Here is a 14,770-nt window from a genome sequence, read left to right as displayed (position 1 = left end):
TCGGGAAGGAAGTTCAGGGAGTGAGTGTTTTAATAAAAAAACACAACATAATACAAAAATAAGAAACACAAACAACGCACCGAACTGACCCAGGAACAGAAACAATAACACCTGAGGAAGGAACCAAAGGGAGCTAACTGACCCAGGAACAGAAACAATAACACCTGAGGAAGGAACCAAAGGGAGCTAACTGACCCAGGAACAGAAACAATAACACCTGGGGAAGGAACCAAAGGGAGCTAACTGACCCAGGAACAGAAACAATAACACCTGGGGAAGGAACCAAAGGGAGCTAACTGACCCAGGAACAGAAACAATAACACCTGAGGAAGGAACCAAAGGGAGCTAACTGACCCAGGAACAGAAACAATAACACCTGGGAAGGAACCAAAGGGAGCTAACTGACCCAGGAACAGAAACAATAACACCTGAGGAAGGAACCAAAGGGAGCTAACTGACCCAGGAACAGAATCAATAACACCTGGGGAAGGAACCAAAGGGAGCTAACTGACCCAGGAACAGAAACAATAACACCTGGGGAAGGAACCAAAGGGAGCTAACTGACCCAGGAACAGAATCAATAACACCTGGGGAAGGAACCAAAGGGAGCTAACTGACCCAGGAACAGAAACAATAACACCTGAGGAAGGAACCAAAGGGAGCTAACTGACCCAGGAACAGAAACAATAACACCTGGGAAGGAACCAAAGGGAGCTAACTGACCCAGGAACAGAAACAATAACACCTGGGAAGGAACCAAAGGGAGCTAACTGACCCAGGAACAGAAACAATAACACCTGGGAAGGAACCAAAGGGAGCTAACTGACCCAGGAACAGAATCAATAACACCTGGGGAAGGAACCAAAGGGAGCTAACTGACCCAGGAACAGAAACAATAACACCTGGGGAAGGAACCAAAGGGAGCTAACTGACCCAGGAACAGAAACAATAACACCTGGGGAAGGAACCAAAGGGAGCTAACTGACCCAGGAACAGAAACAATAACACCTGGGGAAGGAACCAAAGGGAGCTAACTGACCCAGGAACAGAAACAATAACACCTGGGAAGGAACCAAAGGGAGCTAACTGACCCAGGAACAGAAACAATAACACCTGAGGAAGGAACCAAAGGGAGCTAACTGACCCAGGAACAGAAACAATAACACCTGGGAAGGAACCAAAGGGAGCTAACTGACCCAGGAACAGAATCAATAACACCTGGGGAAGGAACCAAAGGGAGCTAACTGACCCAGGAACAGAAACAATAACACCTGGGAAGGAACCAAAGGGAGCTAACTGACCCAGGAACAGAATCAATAACACCTGGGGAAGGAACCAAAGGGAGCTAACTGACCCAGGAACAGAAACAATAACACCTGGGGAAGGAACCAAAGGGAGCTAACTGACCCAGGAACAGAAACAATAACACCTGGGAAGGAACCAAAGGGAGCTAACTGACCCAGGAACAGAAACAATAACACCTGGGGAAGGAACCAAAGGGAGCTAACTGACCCAGGAACAGAAACAATAACGCCTGGGGAAGGAACCAAAGGGAGCTAACTGACCCAGGAACAGAAACAATAACGCCTGGGGAAGGAACCAAAGGGAGTGACATATATAGGGAAGGTAATCAGGGAGGTGATGGAGTCCAGGTGAGTCTGATGATGCGCAGGTGCGCGTAACGATGGTGACAGGTGTGCGCCATAACGAGCAGCCTGGTGATCTAGAGGCTGGAGAACACGTGACATATATACTGTATTTCATACCACCTATTGCATCTTGTCTATGCTGCTAGTCCATCGCTCATCCATATATTTATAAGAACATATTCTTATTCTATCCCTTTAGAATTGTGTGTATTAGGTAGTTGCTCTGGAATTGTTAGATTACTTGTTAGACTGATTGTTAGATATTACTGCATCACCACCACAGACATGACTAGAACACAAGGTAACAACAGCATCACCACCACAGACATGACTAGAACATTTTACATTTTTGACATTTTAGTCATTATCCAGAGCAACTTACAGTAATGAATGCATACATTTCATTTCATGCATTTCTTTGTACTGGCCACCCGTGGGAATCGAACCCACAACCCTGGCGTTGCACACACCATGCTCTACCAACTGAGCCACAGGGAAGGTAACAACAGCATCACCACCACAGACATGACTGGAACACAAGGTAACAACAGCATCACCACCACAGACATGACGAGAACACAAGGTAACACCAGCATCACCACCACAGACATGACTAGAAACACAAGGTAACAACAGCATCACCACCACAGACATGGACTAGAACACAAGGAAACAACAGCATCACCACCACAGACATGACTAGAACACAAGGAAACAACAGCATCACCACCACAGACATGACTAGAACACAAGGTAACAACAGCATCACCACCACAGACATGACTAGAACACAAGGTAACAACAGCATCACCACCACAGACATGACTAGAACACAAGGTAACAACAACATCACCACCACAGACATGACGAGAACACAAGGTAACAACAGCATCACCACCACAGACATGACTAGAATACAAGGTAACAACAGCATCACCACCACAGACATGACTAGAACACAAGATAACAACAGCATAACCACTACAGACATGACTAGAACACAAGGTAACAACAGCATCACCACCACAGACATGACTAGAACACAAGGTAACAACAGCATCACCACCACAGACATGACTAGAACACAAGGTAACACAGCATCACCACCACAGACATGACTAGAACACAAGGTAACAACAGCAATCACCACCACAGACCTGACTAGAACACAAGGTAACAACAGCATCACCACCACAGACATGACTAGAACACAAGGTAACAACAGCATCACCACCACAGACATGACTAGAACACAAGGTAACAACAGCATCACCACCACAGACATGACTAGAACACAAGGTAACAACAGCATCACCACACAAACATGACTAGAACACAAGGAACAACAGCATCACCACCACAGACATGACTAGAACACAAGGTAACAACAGCATCACCACTACAGACATGACTAGAACACAAGGTAACAACAACATCACCACCACAGACATGACTAGAACACAAGGTAACAACAGCATCACCACCACAGACATGACTAGAACACAAGGTAACAACAGCATCACCACCACAGACATGACTAGAACACAAGGTAACAACAGCATCACCACCACAGACATGACTAGAACACAAGGTAACAACAGCATCACCACCACAGACATGACTAGAACACAAGGTAACAACAGCATCACCACCACAGACATGACTAGAACACAAGGTAACAACAGCATCACCACCACAGACATGACTAGAACACAAGGTAACAACAGCATCACCACCACAGACATGACTAGAACACAAGGTAACAACAGCATCACCACCACAGACCTGACTAGAACACAAGGTAACAACAGCATCACCACCACAGACATGACTAGAATACAAGGTAACAACAGCATCACCACCACAGACATGACTGGAACACAAGGTAACAACAGCATCACCATCACAGACATGACTAGAACACAAGGTAACAACAGCATCACCACCACAGACATGGCTAGCACACAAGGTAACATAATGCACAAGCATCACACTGTAATATGGACTGCAACTACCAACTGGGGCGGCAGGAAGCCTAGTGGTTAGAGCGTTGAACTTGTTACCGAAAGGTTGCAAGATCGAATCTCTGACCTGACAAGGGAAAAAAATCTGTCGTTCTGCCCCTGAACAAGGCAGACAACCCACTGTTCCTAGGCCGTCATTGTAAATAAGAATTTGTTCTTAACTGACTTGCCTAGTTAAATAAACGTTAAATAAAAATAAATAAAGCATCATACTGTAACACAAGCATCATTATGAAACGTGGACTACAACTACCAAGCGCCATACTGTAACATGGACTACAATTACCAAGCATCCGACCCTTATAAACCAAAACTTTGAATGTAAAGATACACCACCTTGTGGTGGAAACTAGTCATTACATCTTCCACCTCTAGACAGTAAATAAGATTAAACCACAACAAAAACACACTGACTTTGCCTGATACTGGTATTAGATTGAATAATCTGACTGTGACTTGATACCTCATCATTAACATTTCATCTTTATTTCTGCTCTCCTCAACACCCACCTGTTTCTCTGTCTAATGTTGTCTTCCCTCCTCCCTCCCTCTGAAATGGTAGAAACACAGAAGTACAGTACAGTAGAGACTAGCTAAATGTAGCATCACTGTAACATTATGCCTGTGTACTGTCTCTGGGTGTTCTAGGTGATGTGATGTTCTCTGGTGTTGGTCTGGGTGTTCTAGGTTATGTGATGTTCTCTGGTGTTGGTCTGGGTGTTCAATGTGATGTGATGTTCTCTGGTGTTGGTCTGGGTGTTCTAGGTGATGTGATGCTCTCTGATGTTGTTCTGGGTGTTCTATGTGATGTGATGTTCTCTGGTGTTGTTCTAGGTGTTCTAGGTGATGTGATGTTCTCTGGTGTTGGTCTAGGTGTTCTATGTGATGTGATGTTCTCTGGTGTTGTTCTGGGTGTTGTTCTACTACTGCTGGGTCTGCTGCTGTTCATGTTCTTTAGACAGAGGAGAGACAGAGACAGGAGACCAGCAGGTACACCAGTTATCACACACAATCGTTCTTTAAAAAAATATCTCAACAAATAATTATAGATTTTGTAATTAAATGTTTTTATTTAAAATTAATTCATAGGAAATATATAAAAAATAAATGTATAATCTTTGTTTGTTTTTCTCTTCAGAAGCCCAACACTCTACTAGACCTTTGGTGCCTGACTCGATGACAACCAACCAGGATCCAGACACCGGAACCACCACTAACCCCATCTATGCCACAGCAACCAATCAGAATCCAGATACAGCCTGTGACATCACAACCATCTATGCCACGGCAACCAATACTTGTCCAGATGGCCTCTACTCCAACGTTGGTCCGACAGTGTGAGCTATACTACTATCAACTTCCCCAGAGATCCAGCGTGTCTCCACTATGCTACTGTCAACTTCCATAGAGATCCAGCCTGTCTCCGCTATGCTACTGTCAACTTCCATAGAGATCCAGCCTGTCTCCACTATGCTACTGTCAACTTCCCCAGAGATCCAGCCTGTCTCCACTATGCTACTGTCAACTTCCATAGAGATCCAGCCTGTCTCCGCTATGCTACTGTCAACTTCCATAGAGATCCAGCCTGTCTCCACTATGCTACTGTCAACTTCCCCAGAGATCCAGCCTGTCTCCACTATGCTACTATCAACTTCACCAGAGATCCAGCCTGTCTCCACTATGCTACTGTCAACTTCCCCAGAGACCCAGCCTGTCTCCACTATGATATTGTCAACTTCCCCAGAGATCCAGCCTGTCTCCACTATGCTACTGTCAAATTCCCAGAGATCCAGACTGTCTCCACTATGTTACTGTTTCCTTCAGTAAAGACTCTGATGCTAGTAACCACCCAGACACTGACTCAACAGCTGTAGACACCTCATAATGTACTGCACCATTAAACACTCTGCTACATAGTCTACTACTGTAGACACCTCATAATGTACTGCACCATTAAACACTCTGCTACATAGTCTACTACTGTAGACACCTCATAATGTACTGCACCATTAACACTCTGCTACATAGTCTACTACTGTAGACACCTCATAATGTACTGCACCATTAAACACTCTGCTACATAGTCTACTACTGTAGACACCTCATAATGTACTGCACCGTTAAACACTCTGCTACATAGTCTACTACTGTAGACACCTCATAATGTACTGCACCATTAAACACTCTGCTACATAGTCTTCTACTGTAGACACCTCATAATGTACTGCACCGTTAAACACTCTGCTACATAGTCTACTACTGTAGACACCTCATAATGTACTGCACCATTAAACACTCTGCTACATAGTCTACTACTGTAGACACCTCATAATGTACTGCTACTGTAGACACCTCATAATGTACTGCACCGTTAGACACTCTGCTACATAGTCTACTACTGTAGACACCTCATAATGTACTGCACCATTAAACACTCTGCTACATAGTCTACTACTGTAGACACCTCATAATGTACTGCACCATTAAACACTCTGCTACATAGTCTACTACTGTAGACACCTCATAATGTACTGCACCGTTAAACACTCTGCTACATAGTCTACTACTGTAGACACCTCATAATGTACTGCACCATTAAACACTCTGCTACATAGTCTACTACTGTAGACACCTCATAATGTACTGCACCATTAAACACTCTGCTACATAGTCTACTACTGTAGACACCTCATAATGTACTGCACCATTAAACACTCTGCTACATAGTCTACTACTGTAGACACCTCATAATGTACTGCACCATTAAACACTCTGCTACATAGTCTACTACTGTAGACACCTCATAATGTACTGCACCATTAAACACTCTGCTACATAGTCTACTACTGTAGACACCTCATAATGTACTGCACCGTTAAACACTCTGCTACATAGTCTACTACTGTAGACACCTCATAATGTACTGTACCATTAAACACTGCTACATAGTCTACTACTGTCACTGATCTGTATGGCACAGAATTAATTCATGTTTTCATTCATTGGTGTTTTAAAATCATTTATTTATTATTTGTTTGTTAATTCATTCATATTTTTATTCATTTTTAAAATAATTATTTTGTTAATTTGTTCATATATTCCTTCATGTATTTTTTGTTTGTTCATTCATTCATCATTCGTTAGTTCATCTGTTTGTTTATTTGTTCTTTCGTTTGTCAGTCATTACGTAAGTACGTCCGTTCATTCATTCATTCATTCATTTATTTTTTGTTTCTTCGTTAATTCATATTTTTATTCTTATTTTTGTATAATTATTTTGATAATTCGTTCTTCAGTTTGTTCATTCGTTCTTTAGTTAGTTTGTTGGTCCGTCGGTACGTCCGTTCATTCATTCATTCTCTCAATGTTTTCTACTATGAATGTAAAACTGGCTTGAACAAAAAGAGACCGTTTGTAGCTTTTAGAAAACTTTGATTATTCAGTGTATTTTACTCCACTTGATGGGAAATGAGACTATGTGTATTTATCAATAAAGCACCAATATATTTTTGTGTTTGATACGTTCAATTCTAGCCATTACTATAAGTAGTCCTCCCCTCACCAGCCTCCACTGGTGCTGTCAGTAAACTCAGTACCTGTCTCATCAGCATGTACCACTGTCACTAAACACACAGAGATGAGATGGAGGGATAGATGGAGGGATAGTGCCCTCCAGTGGTAGAATAACTCTGTTTCTCTCCTCTATAGACAGCCTCCAGTGGTAGAATAACTCTGTTTCTCTCCTCTGTAGACAGCCTCCAGTGGTAGAATAACTCTGTTTCTCTCCTCTATAGACAGCCTCCAGTGGTAGAATAACTCTGTTTCTCTCCTCTGTAGACAGCCTCCAGTGGTAGAATAACTCTGTTGCTCTCCTCTGTAGACAGCCTCCAGTGGTAGAATAACTCTGTTTCTCTCCTCTGTAGACAGCCTCCAGTGGTAGAATAACTCTGTTTCTCTCCTCTGTAGACAGCCTCCAGTGGTAGAATAACTCTGTTTCTCTCCTCTGTAGACAGCCTCCAGTGGTAGAATAACTCTGTTTCTCTCCTCTATAGACAGCCTCCAGTGACAGAATAATTCTGTTTCTCTCCTCTATAGACAGCCTCCAGTGACAGAATAACTCTGTTTCTCTCCTCTGTAGACAGCCTCCAGTGGTAGAATAACTCTGTTTCTCTCCTCTGTAGACAGCCTCCAGTGGTAGAATAACTCTGTTTCTCTCCTCTGTAGACAGCCTCCAGTGGCAGAATAACTCTGTTTCTCTCCTCTGTAGACAGCCTCCAGTGGTAGAATAACTCTGTTTCTCTCCTCTCTAGACAGCCTCCAGTGGTAGAATAACTCTGTTTCTCTCCCCTGTAGACAGCCTCCAGTGGTAGAATAACTCTGTTTCTCTCCTCTCTAGACAGCCTCCAGTGGTAGAATAACTCTGTTTCTCTCCCCTGTAGACAGCCTCCAGTCTGCATGAGAGAGTGAATGTGTTTCTGTGCTGATCCATAGAGGCCTCATTCTCTTTTTCTCACTGATCTCAATCTCTCTTTCTCTCTCTATCCCTCTGACTTTCTTTCTTTCTTTCTCTGTCTCTCTCTCTCTCTACTGTGGAACAAGGATGTGATTGGTTATGGAGGATGAGGGAGGGGCTGTCAGAAATAACATGTGGTAGGAGGGTTTGAACCAGTAGAGAGAGAGTGAGAGAGAGAGAGAGATGCAGAAATAGGGAAGTATATAGTTGTACGAGTGCAAAGAGTGAGTGTGAGAGAGAGATAGATAGAGAGAGAGAGAGAGAGAGAGAGAGTACATAAAGTACATGAAGTTTGTATTTAAGTTCCTATAAGTAGAGAGAGAACAGAGAGAGTTGTAGACTTGGACACACAGCATTATATCAGGACCTAAAGACACCTGGACCAACCTGGAGAGAACACAACATTATATCAGGACCTATAGACACCTGGACCAACCTGGAGAGAACACAACATTATATCAGGACCTATAGACACCTGGACCAACCTGGAGAGAACACAACATTATATCAGGACCTATAGACACCTGGACCAACCTGGAGAGAACACAGCATTATATCAGGACCTATAGACACCTGGACCAACCTGGAGAGAACACAGCATTATATCAGGACCTATAGACACCTGGACCAACCTGGAGAGAACACAACATTATATCAGGACCTATAGACACCTGGACCAACCTGGAGAGAACACAGCATTATATCAGGACCTATAGACACCTGGACCAACCTGGAGAGAACACAGCATTATATCAGGACCTATAGACACCTGGACCAACCTGGAGAGAACACAGCATTATATCAGGACCTATAGACACCTGGACCAACCTGGAGAGAACACAGCATTATATCAGGACCTATAGACACCTGGACCAACCTGGAGAGAACACAGCATTATATCAGGACCTATAGACACCTGGACCAACCTGGAGAGAACACAGCATTATATCAGGACCTATAGACACCTGGACCAACCTGGAGAGAACACAACATTATATCAGGACCTATAGACACCTGGACCAACCTGGAGAGAACACAGCATTATATCAGGACCTATAGACACCTGGACCAACCTGGAGAGAACACAACATTATATCAGGACCTATAGACACCTGGACCAACCTGGAGAGAACACAGCATTATATCAGGACCTATAGACACCTGGACCAACCTGGAGAGAACACAGCATTATATCAGGACCTATAGACACCTGGACCAACCTGGAGAGAACACAGCATTATATCAGGACCTATAGACACCTGGACCAACCTGGAGAGAACACAACATTATATCAGGACCTATAGACACCTGGACCAACCTGGAGAGAACACAGCATTATATCAGGACCTATAGACACCTGGACCAACCTGGAGAGAACACAGTATTATATCAGGACATATAGACACCTGGACCAACCTGGAGAGAACACAGCATTATATCAGGACCTATAGACACCTGGACCAACCTGGAGAGAACACAGCATTATATCAGGACCTATAGACACCTGGACCAACCTGGAGAGAACACAACATTATATCAGGACCTATAGACACCTGGACCAACCTGGAGAGAACACAACATTATATCAGGACCTATAGACACCTGGACCAACCTGGAGAGAACACAGCATTATATCAGGACCTACAGACACCTGGACCAACCTGGAGAGAACACAGCATTATATCAGGACCTATAGACACCTGGACCAACCTGGAGAGAACACAACATTATATCAGGACCTATAGACACCTGGACCAACCTGGAGAGAACACAGCATTATATCAGGACCTATAGACACCTGGACCAACCTGGAGAGAACACAGCATTATATCAGGACATATAGACACCTGGACCAACCTGGAGAGAACACAACATTATATCAGGACCTATAGACACCTGGACCAACTTGGAGAGAACACAGCATTATATCAGGACCTATAGACACCTGGACCAACCTGGAGAGAACACAGCATTATATCAGTACCTATAGACACCTGGACCAACCTGGAGAGAACACAACATTATATCAGGACCTATAGACACCTGGACCAACCTGGAGAGAACACAGCATTATATCAGGACCTATAGACACCTGGACCAACCTGGAGAGAACACAGCATTATATCAGGACCTATAGACACCTGGACCAACCTGTAGAGAACACAACAAGATGAGGATCCTGCTGATAATCATCCTCCTCTCCTTCATGACAGGTAATAAGCTTGTTATAACTCTCTATAACATGTACTAACACACAGTTAGTACTCATAAAGGCTGCTACACCAGATAAGGGAACACTACAGATGTATTTTTTTACATATTGCTTTGTTTATAACTTTGTTGGACTTCGGAAACTGTTAAGAACTTTTGTGTGTTTGTGAATATGAATATATTTTCTCTTGTGTGATTGACAGGTTGTTTGAGCTCCTTCAAAGTGACAGGATACTCTGGAGGAACTGTCATCCTCTACTGCAAATATTCACATCAGCTTGACGACAATCAAAAATGTTTCAGAGATGGTAACAGAAAGGATATGATTAGAACTAGATTGAAGAACACCTGGAAGCACAGTGGTAGATTCTCTCTGTATGACATCACTGGAGGAAACTACTTTTGACAGAGTGTTTCTATTGACAGATGACTGCTGTGAGAAGTCAGTCTATAGTATTAGACTAAGGTTGTGATGTGTGTTTCTATTGACAGATGACTGATGTGAGAAGTCAGTCTATAGTACTAGACTAAGGTTGTGTTGTGTGTTTCTATTGACAGATGACTGCTGTGAGAAGTCAGTCTATAGTATTAGACTAAGGTTGTGTTGTGTATTTCTATTGACAGATGACTGATGTGAGAAGTCAGTCTATAGTACTAGACTAAGGTTGTGTTGTGTGTTTCTATTGACAGATGACTGATGTGAGAAGTCAGTCTATAGTACTAGACTAAGGTTGTGATGTGTGTTTCTATTGACAGATGACTGCTGTGAGAAGTCAGTCTATAGTATTAGACTAAGGTTGTGATGTGTGTTTCTATTGACAGATGACTGATGTGAGAAGTCAGTCTATAGTATTAGACTAAGGTTGTGATGTGTGTTACTATTGACAGATGACTGCTGTGAGAAGTCAGTCTATAGTATTAGACTAAGGTTGTGATGTGTGTTTCTATTGACAGATGACTGCTGTGAGAAGTCAGTCTATAGTATTAGACTAAGGTTGTGATGTGTGTTTCTATTGACAGATGACTGCTGTGAGAAGTCAGTCACAGAGACGGCCCTTCTGGGAGGAGAAGCTACCATCAGATGTAACTATCCAGAGGACCATGAGGACAGCATCAAGTATTTCTGCAAGGAAAGCAATGACTTCAATACCTGTATTTATATGATCTCTGCTAACCAGACAACTACAAAAGCTGGTCGTTTCTCTGTGTCTGACAACACAGGAGAGAAATCCTACACAGTGACCATCAGTGATCTGACTGAAGATGATACTGGAACATACTGGTGTGGAGTCGTAACTAGTTACATTTCACTGATTACACAGGTACAACTGCATGTTACAGGTAAGTGACCATTTCTACAAGTGTAATATTTCAGCGAAGGTATCAAAACACTTGACATGTCATTGACAGACTGGAGGGACATCTTATCTATCATAATCTGTAAAGACGACTGAACAGGTTTATGTCATTCGCAGATTGGAGGGACGTCAAACAAATCAATGTGACTGGACAGGTGGGGGAGACTGCCAGGCTTACTTGTAAATATCCAGACGACAATAAGAGTAATGAGAAGTTTTTCTGTAAAGGGGACAGTCCTTTAATCTGTGAAGATAAATTAAGAACTACATTACAAAATGAAGTTGTGTATGAAGGCAGGTTTTCCCTGAGGGATAACCCCAGAATATCAGTCTTCACAGTGTACATCAAAGAGCTGAGACCCACTGCACTGAGGATAGGAAACTCTGTCACCACCGATAAGCCCACTATAATTGAGAATTTCAATAAGCATTTTTCTACGGCTGGCCATGCTTTCCACCTAACTACCCCTACTGCATTCAACAGCACTGCAACCCCCACAGCTACTCGCCCAAGCCTACCCCATTTCTCCTTCTCCCAAATCCATTCAGCTGATGTTCTGAAAGAGCTGCAAAATCTGGACCCCTACAAATCAGCTGGGCTTGACAATCTGGACCCTTTCTTTCTAAAATTATCTGCCGAAATTATTGCAACCCCTATTACTAGCCTGTTCAACCTCTCTTTCGTGTCGTCTGAGATTCCCATAGATTGGAAAGCAGCTGCTGTCATCCCCCTCTTCAAAGGAGGTGACACTCTTGACCCAAATTGCTACAGACCTATATCCATCCTACCCTGCCTTTCTAAGGTCTTCGAAAGCCAAGTCAACAAACAGATTACCGACTATTTCGAATCCCACCGCACCCTCTCCGCTATGCAATCTGGTTTCAGAGCTGGTCATGGGTGCACCTCAGCCACGCTCAAGGTCCTAAACGACATCATAACCGCCATCGATAAGAAACAATACTGTGTTGCCGTATTCATTGACCTGGCCAAAGCTTTTGACTCTGTTAATCACCACATCCTCATCGGCAGACTTAGTAGCCTTGGTTTCTCAAACGATTGCGTCGCCTGGTTCACCAACTACTTCTCTGACAGAGTTCAGTGTGTCAAATCGGAGGGCCTACTGTCTGGACCTCTGGCAGTCTCTATGGGGGTACCACAGGGTTCAATTCTTGGGCCAACTCTTTTTTCTGTATACATAAATGATGTCGCTCTTGCTGCTGGTGAATCTCTGATCCACCTCTACGCAGACGACACCATTCTGTATACTTCTGGCCCTTCTTTGGACACTGTGTTAACAACCCTCCAGACGAGCTTCAATGCCATTCAACTCTCCTTCCGTGGTCTCCAACTGCTCCTAAATACAAGTAAAACTAAATGCATGCTCTTCAACCGATCGCTGCCTGCACCTGCCCGCCCATCCAACATAACTTCTCTGGACGGTTCTAACTTAGAATTTGTGGACAACTACAAATACCTAGGTGTCTGGTTAGACTGTAAACTCTCCTTCCAGACTCACATCAATCATCTCCAATCCAAAGTGAAATCTAGAATTGGCTTCCTATTTCGCAACAAAGCATCCTTCACTCATGCTGCCAAACATACCCTCGTAAAACTGACCATCCTACCAATCCTCGACTTCGGCGATGTCATTTACAAAATAGCCTCCAATACCCTGCTCAACAAGCTGGATGCAGTCTATCAAAGTGCCATCCGTTTTGTCACCAAAGCCCCATATACAACCCACCACTGCGAGCTGTATGCTCTCGTTGGCTGGCCTTCAATTCATAATCGTCGCCAAACACATTGGCTCCAGGTCATCTACAAGACCCTGCTAGGTAAAGTCCCCCCTTATCTCCGCTCACTGGTCACCATAGCAGCACCCACCTGTAGCACGCGCTCCAGCAGGTATATCTCTCTGGTCACCCCTAAAGCCAACTCCTCCTTTGGTCGTCTCTCCTTCCATTTCTCAGCTGCCAATGACTGGAACGAAGTACAAAAATCTCTAAAACTGGAAACACTTATCTCCCTCACTAGCTTTAAGCACCAGCTGTCAGAGCAGCTCACAGATCTCTGCACCTGTACATAGCCCATCCTTAATTTAGCCCAAACTACTACCTCTTCCCCTACTGTATTTATTTATTTTATTTATTTTGCTCCTTTGCACCATATTATTTATATTTTAACTTTTAACTTTCTTCAAACTACAAATCTACCATTCCAGTGTTTTTCTTGCCATACTTTATTTACTTTGCCACCATGGCATTTTTTTGCCTTTACCTCCCGTATCTCACATCATTTGCTCACATTGTATATAGTCTTATTTTTTCTTCTGCATCATTGATTGTATGTTGTTTTACTCCATGTGTAACTCTGTGTTTTTGTATGTTGTCGAACTGCTTTGCTTTATCTTGGCCAGGTCGCAATTGTAAATGAGAACCAGTTCTCAACTTGCCTACCTGGTTAAATAAAGGTGAAATAAAAAATAAAAAAAATAGTGGTAGACATGTCTATATGTAGTGTTATGATATGAGGGTAGGTTAGTGTTATGATATGAGGGTAGGTTAGTGTTAGACATGTCTGTATGTAGTGTTATGATATGAGGGTAGGTTAGTGGTAGACATGTCTGTATATAGTGTTATGATATGAGGGTAGGTTAGTGGTAGACATGTCTGTATGTAGTGTTATGATATGAGGGTAGGTTAGTGGTAGACATGTCTGTATGTAGTGTTATGATATGTGGGTAGGTTAATGTTAGACATGTCTGTATGTAGTGTTATGATATGAGGGTAGGTTACTGTTAGACATGTCTGTATGTAGTGTTATGATATGAGGGTAGGTTAGTGGTAGACATGTCTGTATGTAGTGTTATGATATGAGGGGTAGGTTAGTGTTATGAGATGAAGGTAGGTTAGTGGTAGACATGTCTGTATGTAGTGTTATGATATGAGGGTAGGTTAGTGGTAGACATGTCTGTATGTAGTGTTATGATATGTGGGTAGGTTAATGTTAGACAT

The 14,770-nt window shown here is 43.1% G+C and overlaps 1 long non-coding RNA gene across 1 annotated transcript; it reads left to right on the top strand.

The window, feature by feature from the left end:
- Positions 1-11,652: 11,652 nt before the first annotated feature.
- On the top strand, positions 11,653-11,946 carry LOC115184949 (uncharacterized). The gene is made up of 2 exons (XR_003874700.1): positions 11,653-11,738; positions 11,873-11,946. It is a non-coding gene; the product is annotated as an uncharacterized LOC115184949 (long non-coding RNA).
- Positions 11,947-14,770: the final 2,824 nt, after the last annotated feature.

Source organism: Salmo trutta, unplaced genomic scaffold, assembly GCF_901001165.1.
Source record: "Salmo trutta unplaced genomic scaffold, fSalTru1.1, whole genome shotgun sequence".
In the NCBI taxonomy this organism is placed as follows: domain Eukaryota; kingdom Metazoa; phylum Chordata; class Actinopteri; order Salmoniformes; family Salmonidae; genus Salmo; species Salmo trutta.
Note: the sequence above shows the minus strand (reverse complement) of the source record. Positions and strands in the feature narration are given on the sequence as shown.